The following is a 12261-nucleotide window of genomic DNA, read 5'->3' as shown; positions in this document are numbered from 1 at the left end:
TAGTCCCCTTCTTCCCGGTTCGTTATCACTGCTCTGAGTGACTCCATCTTGATTTGAACCTTTGTAAGTGTTCAAATTTTTTTAGATTTAGAATAGGTCTCACCTAGCCTTCTGGCTTCAGTACCACAATATAGTGTGGAATAATACCCCCTTTTCTTGTTGTAGGAGGGGTAATTTAATTATCACCTGCTGGGAATACAGCTCGTGAATTTTTTCCCATACTGCCTCCTTGTCGGAGGGAGACCTTGGTAAAGCAGACTTCAGGAGCCTGCGCAGGGGAAACGTCTCGACATTCCAAACTGTACCCCTGGGATACTACTTGTAGGATCCAGGGGTCCTGTACGGTCTCAGCGTCATGCTGAGAGCTTGTCAGAAGCGGTGGAACGCTTCTGTTCCTGGGAATGGGCTGCCTGCTGCAGTCTTCTTCCCTTTCCTCTATCCCTGGGCAGATATGACTCTTATAGGGACGAAAGGACTGAAGCTGAAAAGACGGTGTCTTTTTCTGCAGAGATGTGACTTAGGGTAAAAACGGTGGATTTTCCAGCAGTTGCCGTGGCCACCAGGTCCGATGGACCGACCCCAAATAACTCCTCTTCCTTTATACGGCAATACACCTTTGTGCCGTTTGGAATCTGCATCACCTGACCACTGTCGTGTCCATAAACATCTTCTGGCAGATATGGACATCGCACTTACTCTTGATGCCAGAGTGCAAATATCCCTCTGTGCATCTCGCATATATAGAAATACATCCTTTAAATGCTCTATAGTCAATAAAATACTGTCCCTGTCAAGGGTATCAATATTTTTAGTCAGGGAATCCGACCAAGCCACCCCAGCTCTGCACATCCAGGCTGAGGCGATCGCTGGTCGCAGTATAACACCAGTATGTGTGTATATACTTTTTATGATATTTTTCCAGCCTCCTGTCAGCTGGCTCCTTGAGGACGGCCCTATCTATAGACGGTACCGCCACTTGTTCTGATAAGCGTGTGAGCGCCTTATCCACCCTAAGGGGTGTTTCCCAACGCGCCCTAACTTCTGGCGGGAAAGGGTATACCGCCCATATTTTCTATCGGGGGGAACCCACGCATCATCACACACTTCATTTAATTTATCTGATTCAGGAAAAACTACGGTAGTTTTTTCACATCCCACATAATACCCTCTTTTGTGGTACTTGTAGTATCAGAAATATGTAACACCTCCTTCATTGCCCTTAACGTGTGGCCCTAATAAGGAATACGTTTGTTTATTCACCGTCGACACTGGATTCAGTGTCCCTGTCTGTGTCTGTGTCGACCGACTAAAGTAAACGGGCGTTTTAAAACCCCTGACGGTGTTTTTGAGACGTCTGGACAGGTACTAATTGTTTGTCGGCCGTCTCATGTCGTCAACCGACCTTGGCGCGTGTTGACATTATCACGTAATTCCCTAAATAAGCCATCCATTCCGGTGTCGACTCCCTAGAGAGTGACATCACCATTACAGGCAATTGCTCCGCCTCCTCACCAACATCGTCCTCATACATGTCGACACACACGTACCGACACACAGCACACACACAGGGAATGCTCTGATAGAGGACAGGACCCACTAGCCCTTTGGAGAGACAGAGGGAGAGTTTGCCAGCACACACCAAAAACGCTATAATTATATAGGGACAACCTTATATAAGTGTTTTCCCTTATAGCATCTTTTTTATATATTTCTAACGCCAAATTAGTGCCCCCCCTCTCTGTTTTAACCCTGTTTCTGTAGTGCAGTGCAGGGGAGAGCCTGGGAGCCTTCCCTCCAGCCTTTCTGTGAGGGAAAATGGCGCTGTGTGCTGAGGAGATAGGCCCCGCCCCTTTTTCGGCGGCCTCGTCTCCCGCTCTTAACGGATTCTGGCAGGGGTTAAATATCTCCATATAGCCCCCGGAGGCTATATGTGAGGTATTTTTAGCCAAAAAAGGTTTTCATTTGCCTCCCAGGGCGCCCCCCTCCCAGCGCCCTGCACCCTCAGTGACTGCCGTGTGAAGTGTGCTGAGAGGAAAATGGCGCACAGCTGCAGTGCTGTGCGCTACCTTAAGAAGACTGAGGAGTCTTCTGCCGCCGATTCTGGACCTCTTCTCGTTTCAGCATCTGCAAGGGGGCCGGCGGCGAGGCTCCGGTGACCATCCAGGCTGTACCTGTGATCGTCCCTCTGGAGCTAATGTCCAGTAGCCAAGAAGCCAATCCATCCTGCACGCAGGTGAGTTCACTTCTTCTCCCCTAAGTCCCTCGTTGCAGTGATCCTGTTGCCAGCAGGACTCACTGTAAAATAAAAAACCTAAGCTAAACTTTTCTAAGCAGCTCTTTAGGAGAGCCACCTAGATTGCACCCTTCTCGGCCGGGCACAAAAATCTAACTGAGGCTTGGAGGAGGGTCATAGGGGGAGGAGCCAGTGCACACCACCTGATCCTAAAGCTTTACTTTTTGTGCCCTGTCTCCTGCGGAGCCGCTATTCCCCATGGTCCTTTCAGGAACCCCAGCATCCACTAGGACGATAGAGAAAGGAGGCAAAGGTAGTGGCTGTAAGGTATTACAGGGGGGGGGGGGGGGGGGGGGTGGAACTAAGTGGCAAACTGTGCTGAAAGGTGTTGAATGTGAAAAAAAAAAAAGGAGGTCTGAGGAGAGGTAGTGGGGAAGGCAGACTGCGAACTGAATGTTCACACAATTGGGTAGTGGGGCCGGTAAATGACAGACATGGAGAGGGATGGGGATACAGTGGACTTCAAAGGAGAATAAAAGGTAGGGCTCAGAGGAGGTAACATGAAAGGTACATTTTGGGGACAGCAGAAAGTCCACCCTGCCGCCTGGATGGTCATCAGGTCTGACTGAGTGTGTGAAAGCATATACCTTTTTATGAGAGCAGTGGGGGAAGCAGAATCAGTGGAAGAGAGCCAGGTTTCTGTTATGGCAAGAAGGTTAAGAGAGTTGAAGTTTAAGAGGCTGTGGATAGAGGGCACAGGAGAAAGTAAAAGAGGGAAGTGGGAAGGTATGGGAGATTGGCAGAGTTACTGGTACTGGGGGGTGGGCTAGATGTGGAACGGAAATGAGGGCAGTGGATGAGTATTGGTATTGGAAGGGTGCGAGGAGACATGGGGAGAGATAAAGGGAGAAGAGAGTGGAAGGATAGAAGGGGAGAGGATTGATTACCAAATTAGTGGGTGAAAAATGCAGGGGTACTAGGAGGGGGATCTGGGGGAAGAGAAAAAACACTGCTTTAGACAGCAATATTTTCAGATGGATCAGATTAGTTGCACAGTACAGCAAAAGCTGAGATACATGAAGCTTTTAAGGACAATGTAACACAATAGTGATAGTAGTCTGTTTCATGGCCAGGGCCCACTTAACAATTTAGGGGAGCCGCTACAATGGCATGTTTGACTGGCTCTTCATCATATCCTGACTAGAACATTGAAGAATTCTCTGAGCTCTGGAATCCCAAAATCCTGGAGCCAGTACTAGAGAATGAAGGTTGGCATTCTTTATCAAAACCATATAGGCCAGGTGAAGAACGTGTGACTACTGTTGATGTCGCATCTCATCCACTACTGAATAGACAACCCAAAAAGTGAATATAACATTTGATCTATTTCAAAATTTGCTCAATCTGAAATGCCATCGAATGGAACTGTGCATACTGCAGTGACTCCAAGATGGACACTATTGTACCTCACACCTTCATGCAGAAGTAAACACACAGCCAACTGCAAGCTAGCAAGGACTTCATAAGTCTCTACAGAGTAAGGATCTTTTCTTCCCCAGGAAGATCTTCCACTGAGTAGATGGGATTTTCTTAATTTCTAGCAGTTGAAACAGTCTGGACGGGTTCAAACCATGATCCATCTTTGGTCAACAAATAATCTAGTTAAGGGATGACCGTAACCCTGATAGCCATGCCAAAATAGAATGTTATGGGACAGCACTGCAAGCTTGAGGAGATATGCATGTCACTCCCACACAGGAACATGCAAAACCTTAATTTGTTCCATGCTGTTGATAATCAATGGCAGGCAGTCATTCAAGTTTGATGGACATTTCTAGGTCAAGAATAGTCCAATTTTTGCCTAACTGGGAAGCCTCACCAGGTCAGAGGTGCCAAAGGATGGCACCTTGCCCCCATGGACCTGCATGAGGGAAGGTTGTTATATAAAGGACAACCCCCTTAAGCAGCCAAGAATTGACCACCCCATCCAGAAGAAGTTTCTTGTCTCCTACTATTTCCCTACTACAACCCACACTGGTGTATTTTTTACCCGTGTCTCCTGTCTCAGATGCTTATTGTCCTCCTGACACTGTGGTCAGGTCGCCTTCTAAGGGCGAGCGTAAAGCATCTTCCATGATTTAAAACGGCAGGCACAGGCTTGAAAATTCACATCAATATAAACCCCACTCTAGCTGCAACCTGCTAGAGTATTAGGACCACTTTCTTGCACCAGCACATACATTATTCATTGTTAGCATGACTCTGTACCAGTTCCTACTTGCATTAATTGCATGACTTTTTTCCTTTTGAACCTGAAGCTGTGACTCCGACCTTTTGCTTTGACTATTGATTGGATTACGATTCTATATTGCACCAATGGTGTATTTATCTGCTAGTTAATCACATGAGGAGGCAAGGAAAAGGGCCATTTTCTTGCGGTCTTAAGTGTTCCCACATGCCATTTTAGGGCAGTAGGCTTTGTAAACAACTCACCATTATTTTAGGAAAGATTTTGAAAACTAACAAGCATTATAGGGTTATAGGAAGACGTCAACTGAAGAGATTTCCACCCAACTTTATAATCAAAGCTGTGGAAAAGTCATTAAAAGGTTGGATATGTGGGGGGCAGGAACTGGCGTTGCATGGGTTAGGAAAGTAGTCTAGTACTCTCCTGCTGGATAAATAGGATTTTGGTTACCTACCGGTAAATCATTTTCTCGTAGTCCGTAGAGGATGTTGGGGTCCATATTAGTACCATGGGGTATAGACGGGTCCACCAGGAGCCATTGGCACTTTAAGAGTTAAATAGTGTGGGCTGGCTCCTCCCTCTATGCCCCTCCTACCAGACTCAGTCTAGAAACTGTGCCCGAGGAGACAACATTCTTCGAGAGAAGGAATTACACAGATAGTGGCGAGATTCATACCAGCCACACAACAGGCAAATCCGGCTAACATGCCGGAACAACTCAGCAACAGCTGAAACGGCAAATAACGCAGAACTTACCGAGGAACCAGGTAACACTGAATCAATGCAGGAAAACGAAGCGCTGGGCGGGCGCCCAGCATCCTGTACGGACTACGAGAAAAAGATTTACCGGTAGGTAACTAAAATCCTATTTTCTCTTACGTCCTAGAGGATGCTGGGGTCCATATTAGTACCATGGGGATGTACCAAAGCTCCCAGTACGGGAGGGAGAGCGCGGAGGCTCCTGCAACACTGCTTGACCAAACTGGAGGTCATCAGAGGCCAAAGTATCGAACTTGTAAAACTTGGCAAACGTGTTCGACCAGACCAAGTAGCTGCTCGGCAGAGTTATATTGCCGAGACACCCCGGGGCAGCCGCCCAGGAAGAGCCCACTTTACGAGTAGAGTGGGCCTTTACGGATTTCGGACACGGCAATCCTGCCGTGGAATAAGCATGCTGGATGGTGAACCTGATCCAGCGTGAAATCGACTGCTTAGAAGGACATCCAATTTTCTTTGGATCATAGAGGACAAACAGGGAGTCACTTTTCCTGTGACGAGCCGTCCTCTTCACGTAAATCTTCAAAGTCCTTACTACATCCAAGGCCTTTGAAGTAATTGAGGAGTCAGTAGCCACTGGCACCACAATAGGTTGGTTGATGTGGAAAGCAGACACAACCTTAGGTAGGAACTGTGGACGAGTCCTGAGTTCCGCCCTGTCTTCATGGAAGATCAGATAGGGGCTTTTACAAGATAAAGCCCCCAATTAAAACACGCGTCGTGCAGAAGCCAAGGCCAACAGGGTGACCGCCTTCCACGTGAGAAACTTGATATCAGCCTCCTGTAAAGGCTCAAACCAAGCAGATTGTAGGAACTGCAACACCACAGCAAGATCCCAAGGAGCCGTAGGCGCAACGAAGGGAGGCTGGATGTGCAGAACCCCTTTCAATAAGGTCTGAACCTCAGGAAGAACAGCCAATTGTTTTTGGAAGAAGATGGACAAAGTAGAGATCTGGACCTTCATGGAGCCCAGTCTCAGTCCCACATCCACCCCTGCTTGCAGGAAAAGGAGAAAACGTCCAAGTTGAAACTCCACCGCTGGAAACTTCTTGGCCTTACACCAAGAAACATATTTCTTCCAAATGTGATGATAATGCTTAGACGTTACCCCCTTCCTGGCCTGTATCAGTGTGGGAATGACATCACTCAGTATACCCTTCCGAGCTAAGATCTGGTGTTCAACCGCCATGCCGTCAAACGAAGCCGCGGTAAGTCTTGATAAGCGAACGGCCCCTGCAGAAGCAGATCCTCCTGAAGAGGTAAAGGCCGTGGATCTTCCAGCAGATCCGCGTACCAAGCCCTCCTTGGCCAGTCCGGAGCAATGAGGATTGCCAAAACCTTTGTTCTTCTCACGAGTTGAAGAACCCTTGGTATCAGAGGAAGTGGAGGGAACACATACACTGACTTGAACACCCAAGGTGTTACCAGTGCGTCCACCGCCACTGCCTGTGGGTCTCTTGACCTGGAACAGTACCTCCGTAGCTTCTTGTTGAGGCGGGAGGCCATCATGTCTATGTGAGGTACCCCCCACCAACCGGTTACCTCCTTGAACACCTCCGGATGGAGGCCCCACTCCCCTGGATGGAGATCGTGTCTGCTGAGGAAGTCTCCTTCCCAGTTGTCTACGCCCGGAATGAAGATTGCTGACATCACCACCACGTGCCTTTCTGCCCAGACGAGGATCTTTTTTTTTTGAATAGAGTATTTTTATTCAACAGCATAATTAATGATACAGACAATTCAGTGTACACTGGGAAGCACATTCAGCATTACACATTATACTGAACCATACTCGTCTCCAAGGATATACATATACAGAAGACATTCCCCGTATTGCTGTTCCCGTGCATCCTTCCCACATAATACATATTTTCTGAAGTCCGTAAACAGATCATAATCCACATACTTAACATTTTAGATATTTTCTCCCCAAACCTTTATTGTAATTACCCCGTCTAGTAGGCCGTGTATAGCCCACAACCCCTCTAACCCAAAACAAAACCCCCTGAAACAAACTCAAACCTAGTCAACCTAAGGTGTGTATGGTGTGGTGCGGCAGCAAGATAGTTAACAAACTACGTTAAAGGGGAGATAAAGGTCCGGCTCAGCGCCTCAGGGCCCAAATAATGCACCGCAATGACAGCCAGTGCCCCATAAATCCGAAGGGCAAGGGATGAGTATGTGGAATTGATCCAAGGAGACCATATTTTCTCGTATTTGGTAAGGGCATTATATTTCATATATACATAGCGTTCTTTTAATAGGGTATCGTTTACCAAACCTTTGAAAGCAGGTATCGTGGGAGGATGTGGGGCCATCCATGTCCGCGCAATACACACCTTAGCAAGAGCGCACATACTGCGGGCATATATGCCTTCCCAACGAGACCCAGAGTCAGGATTGCCCACCCCCAAAATACAAAATCTCGGAGTCAGCAAGCCTCTCGGTATCCCCGTATGTTCCAGAATCGACCCGACCCCAGCCCAGAACGCCTGCAGCAACGGGCATTCCCATGTAAGGTGCCAAAAGGTGCCTCCGGCAGCCCCGCACTTGGGACAAATATCAACGCTATCGGTCCTAAACCTGGCCAGCCTGCTTGGCGTCATATATGATCTATGCAGAATGAAGAGCTGTATCTGTTGAAACCGCAGCGGTTTGGTGACCTGGCTCGGGTTACCCAGAGCGCCCTCCCAATCTTCCCCATCTATGGGACCCAAGTCACACGCCCAGCTCTCCCGAAGATTCGAGAGCGGGTCTGCATGTATTGTTTGAAGAAGGTACGAGTAGGTGAAGGAGATCACCTTGACTCGACCCAGTGAATGTAGAAATGTTTTTATGGGGAAGGGGAGGAGCCCCGGGGGAGAATCTCCGAACTGCGCCTGCAAGGCGTGCCTGAGCTGTAAGAATCTGCAAAAGTGAGAGTTCGGAAGTCCAAACTCCTCCTTTAATTGCTGAAATGATTTCAATGAACCATCGCTATATAGCTGAGACATTGAAATTATCGAATACGGACCCCACACCTCCCCGCCCTCTAGAGACCCCAGTTCACTGAGCGATGTGGAGTGCCATAGGGGAGTATCTGGGTCCATACCCTCGTACCCGAGCAGGCCCTTCAAAGCTAGCCATATCTTCATAGCCTGAAAGACAATAGGAGGTGAGAATCTAGAAGGGCTCCCCCCAACCAGGACCTGCGCCGGGGAAAGATCCGGGTAATAGCACCTAAGGAACGCCCAGCATAATCCAGCCTCCTCCCCTCCTCGGAGCCAAATACCGATATGTGACAACTGAGCAGCGTAGTAATACAATTGGAAGTGGGGCAAGGCCAAGCCGCCGTCCTTTTTTTGTCTGGTAAGGGTAGATAGTTTTATTCTAGATCTTTTATTGGCCCAGATCAAGGACGTTATGACACTATTTAATTTCCTGAAGAAGGCTGGAAAGATGTACACAGGGGACTGCAAGAGAACATACAGTAGTTTAGGCAAAACTACCATTTTAATGAGGCCGACCCTGCCCGTCATTGTCAGCGGAAGCTTACACCAAGCTCTCGACTTGCGCACAAATGTCTGTACAAGAGGATCAAGGTTTAAGGGCACAAAGTCTGATGGGTCGTTAGTAACTAGGATCCCAAGGTACTTAAACTGGACTGTCCAACATAGCGGTAGGGATATTCTCGGAACCTGGGGGGGAGAGCCTATAATGGGCATAATAATAAGATTTTACTCACCGGTAAATCTATTTCTCGTAGTCCGTAGTGGATGCTGGGACTCCGTAAGGACCATGGGGAATAGCGGCTCCGCAAGAGACTGGGCACAACTAAAGAAAGCTTTAGGACTACCTGGTGTGCACTGGCTCCTCCCACTATGACCCTCCTCCAGACCTCAGTTAGGATACTGTGCCCGGAAGAACTGACACAATAAGGAAGGATTTTGAATCCCGGGTAAGACTCATACCAGCCACACCAATCACACCGTATAACCCAGTTAACAGTATGAAATACAACTGAGCCTCTCAACAGATGGCTCAACAATAACCCTTTAGTTAGGCAATAACTATATACAAGTATTGCAGACAATCCGCACTTGGGATGGGTGCCCAGCATCCACTACGGACTACGAGAAATAGATTTACCGGTGAGTAAAATCTTATTTTCTCTGACGTCCTAAGTGGATGCTGGGACTCCGTAAGGACCATGGGGATTATACCAAAGCTCCCAAACGGGCGGGAGAGTGCGGATGACTCTGCAGCACCGAATGAGCAAACTCAAGGTCCTCCTCAGCCAGGGTATCAAACTTGTAGACTCTTGCAAAAGTGTTTGAAACCGACCAAGTAACAGCTCGGCAAATTTGTAAAGCCGAGACCCCTCGGGCAGCCGCCCAAGAAGAGCCCACTTTCCTCGTGGAATGGGCTTTTACAGATTTAGGGTGCGGCAGTCCAGCCGCAGAACGTGCAAGCTGAATCGTGCTACAGATCCAGCGAGCAACAGTCTGCTTAGAAGCAGGAGCACCCAGCTTGTTGGGTGCATACAGGATAAATAGCGAGTCAGTTTTCCTGACTCCAGCCGTCCTGGAAACATATATTTTTCAGGGCCCTGACTACGTCCAGTAACTTGGAATCCTCCAAGTCCCCAGTAGCCGCAGGCACCACAATAGGTTGGTTCACATGAAAAGCTGATACCACCTTAGGAAGGAATTGGGAACGAGTCCTCAATTCCGCCCTATCCATATAAAAAAATTAGATAAGGGCTTTTGCATGATAAAGCCGCTAATTCTGACACACGCCTGGCCAAGGCCAACAGCATGACCACTTTCCACGTGAGGTATTTTAGCTCCACGGATTTAAGTGGCTCAACCCAATGCGACTTCAGGAAATCCAACACCACGTTGAGATCCCACGGTGCCACTGGAGGCACAAACGGGGGCTGACTATGCAGCACTCCCTTAACAAAAGTCTTAACTTCAGGCAGTGAAGTCAATTCTATTTTGGAAGAAAATCGATAGAGCCGAAATTTGGACCTTAATGGAACCCAATTTTAGGCCCATAGTCACCCCTGACTGTAGGAAGTGCAGAAATCGACCTAGCTGAAATTCCTCCGTTGGGGTCTTCCTGGCCTCACAGCACGCAACATATTTCCGCCATATGCGGTGATAATGGCTTGCGTTCACTTCTTTCCTAGCTTTAATTAGCGTAGGAATAACTTCCTCCGGAATGCCCTTTTCCTTAAGGATCCGGCGTTCAACCGCCATGCCGTCAAACGCAGCCGCGGTACGTCTTGGAACAGACAGGACCCCTCCTGCAGCAGGTCCTGTCTGAGCGGCAGAGGCCATGGGTCCTCTGAGATCATTTCTTGGAGTTCTGGGTACCAAGCTCTTCTTGGCCAATCCGGAACAAAGAGTATAGTTCTTACTCCTCTCCTTCTTATTATTCTCATTACCCTGGGTATGAGAGGCAGAAAAGGGAACACATACACCGACTGGTACACCCACGGTGTTACCAGAGCGTCCACAGCTATCGCCTGAGGGTCCCTTGACCTGGCGCAATATCTTTTTAGCTTTTTGTTGAGGCGGGACGCCATCATGTCCACCTGTGGCCTTTCCCAACGGTGTACCATCATTTGGAAGACTTCTGGATGAAGTTCCCACTCTCCCGGGTGGAGGTCGTGTCTGCTGAGAAAGTCTGCTTCCCAGTTATCCACTCCGGGAATGAACACTGCTGACAGTGCTAACACATGATTTTCCGCCCATCGGAGAATCCTTGTGGCTTCTGCCATCGCCATCCTGCTTCTTGTGCCGCCCTGTTGTTTACATGAGCGACCGCCGTGATGTTGTCTGACTGGATCAGCACCGGCCGGTGTTGAAGCGGAGGTCTAGCCTGACTTAGGGCATTGTAAATGGCCCTTAGTTCCAGAATATTTTTGTGTAGGGAAGTCTCCTGACTTATCCATAGTCCTTGGAAGTTTCTTCCCTGTGTGACTGCCCCCCAGCCTCGAAGGCCGGCATCCGTGGTCACCAGGACCCAGTCCTGTATGCCGAATCTGCGGCCCTCTAGAAGATGAGCACTCTGCAGCCACCACAACAGCGACACCCTGGCCCTTGTAGACAGGGTTATCCGCCGATGCATCTGAAGATGCGACCCGGACCACTTGTCCAACAGATCCCACTGGAAGATCCTTGCATGGGACATGGCGAATGGAATTTCTTCGTAAGAAGCTACCATCTTTCCCAGGGCTCGCGTGCATTGATGCACCGACACCTATATTTGTATTAGGAGGTCTCTGTCTAGAGACGACAACTCCTTGGACTTCTCCTCCGGGAGAAACCCTTTTTTCTTGTTCTGTGTCCAGAACCATACCCAAGAACAGTAGACGCGTCGTAGGAACCAGCTGCGACTTTGGAATATTCAGAATCCAGCCGTGCTGTTGTAGCACTTCCCGAGATAGTGCTACTCCGACGAACAACTGCTCCCTGGACCTCGCCTTAATAAGGAGATCGTCCAAGTACGGGATAATTATTTCGGCCATTACCATGGTAAATACCCTCGGTGCCGGGGATAGTCCAACGGCAACGTCTGGAATTGGTAATGACAATCCTGGTGAGGAGGGTAAATAGGGACATGCAGGTAAGCATCCTTGATGTCCAGTGATACCATGAAGTTCTCCAGGCTTGCACTAATCACCCTGAGCGATTCCATTTTGAACTTGAACCTTCGTATATAAGTGTTGAAGGATTTCAATTTTAGAATGGGTCTCACCGAACCGTCTGGTTTCGGTACCACAAACATTTTGGAATAGTAACCCCGGCCTTGTTGAAGGAGGGGTACCTTGATTTCACCTGCTGGAAGTACAGCTTGTGAATTGCCGCCAGTACTACCTCCCTTTCTCCGAGGGCAGCAGGCAAGGCTGATGTGAGGTAACGGCGAGGGGGAGTCGCCTCGAACTCCAGCTTGTATCCCTGTGATACTACTTGCAGAACCTAGGGATCCACCTGTGGGCAAGCCCACTGGTCCC

At 48.7% G+C, this 12261-nt stretch overlaps 1 protein-coding gene across 1 annotated transcript in view; it reads right to left on the bottom strand.

The window, feature by feature from the left end:
- PRR14L (proline rich 14 like) overlaps positions 1-12261 on the bottom strand; it is a 143715-nt gene that overhangs the window by 40610 nt on the left and 90844 nt on the right. The gene's annotated exons all lie outside the window — the stretch shown is intronic.

Source organism: Pseudophryne corroboree, chromosome 1 (genome assembly GCF_028390025.1).
Source record: "Pseudophryne corroboree isolate aPseCor3 chromosome 1, aPseCor3.hap2, whole genome shotgun sequence".
Lineage (NCBI taxonomy): Eukaryota > Metazoa > Chordata > Amphibia > Anura > Myobatrachidae > Pseudophryne > Pseudophryne corroboree.
This window is presented reverse-complemented; position numbering and strand designations above follow the sequence as displayed.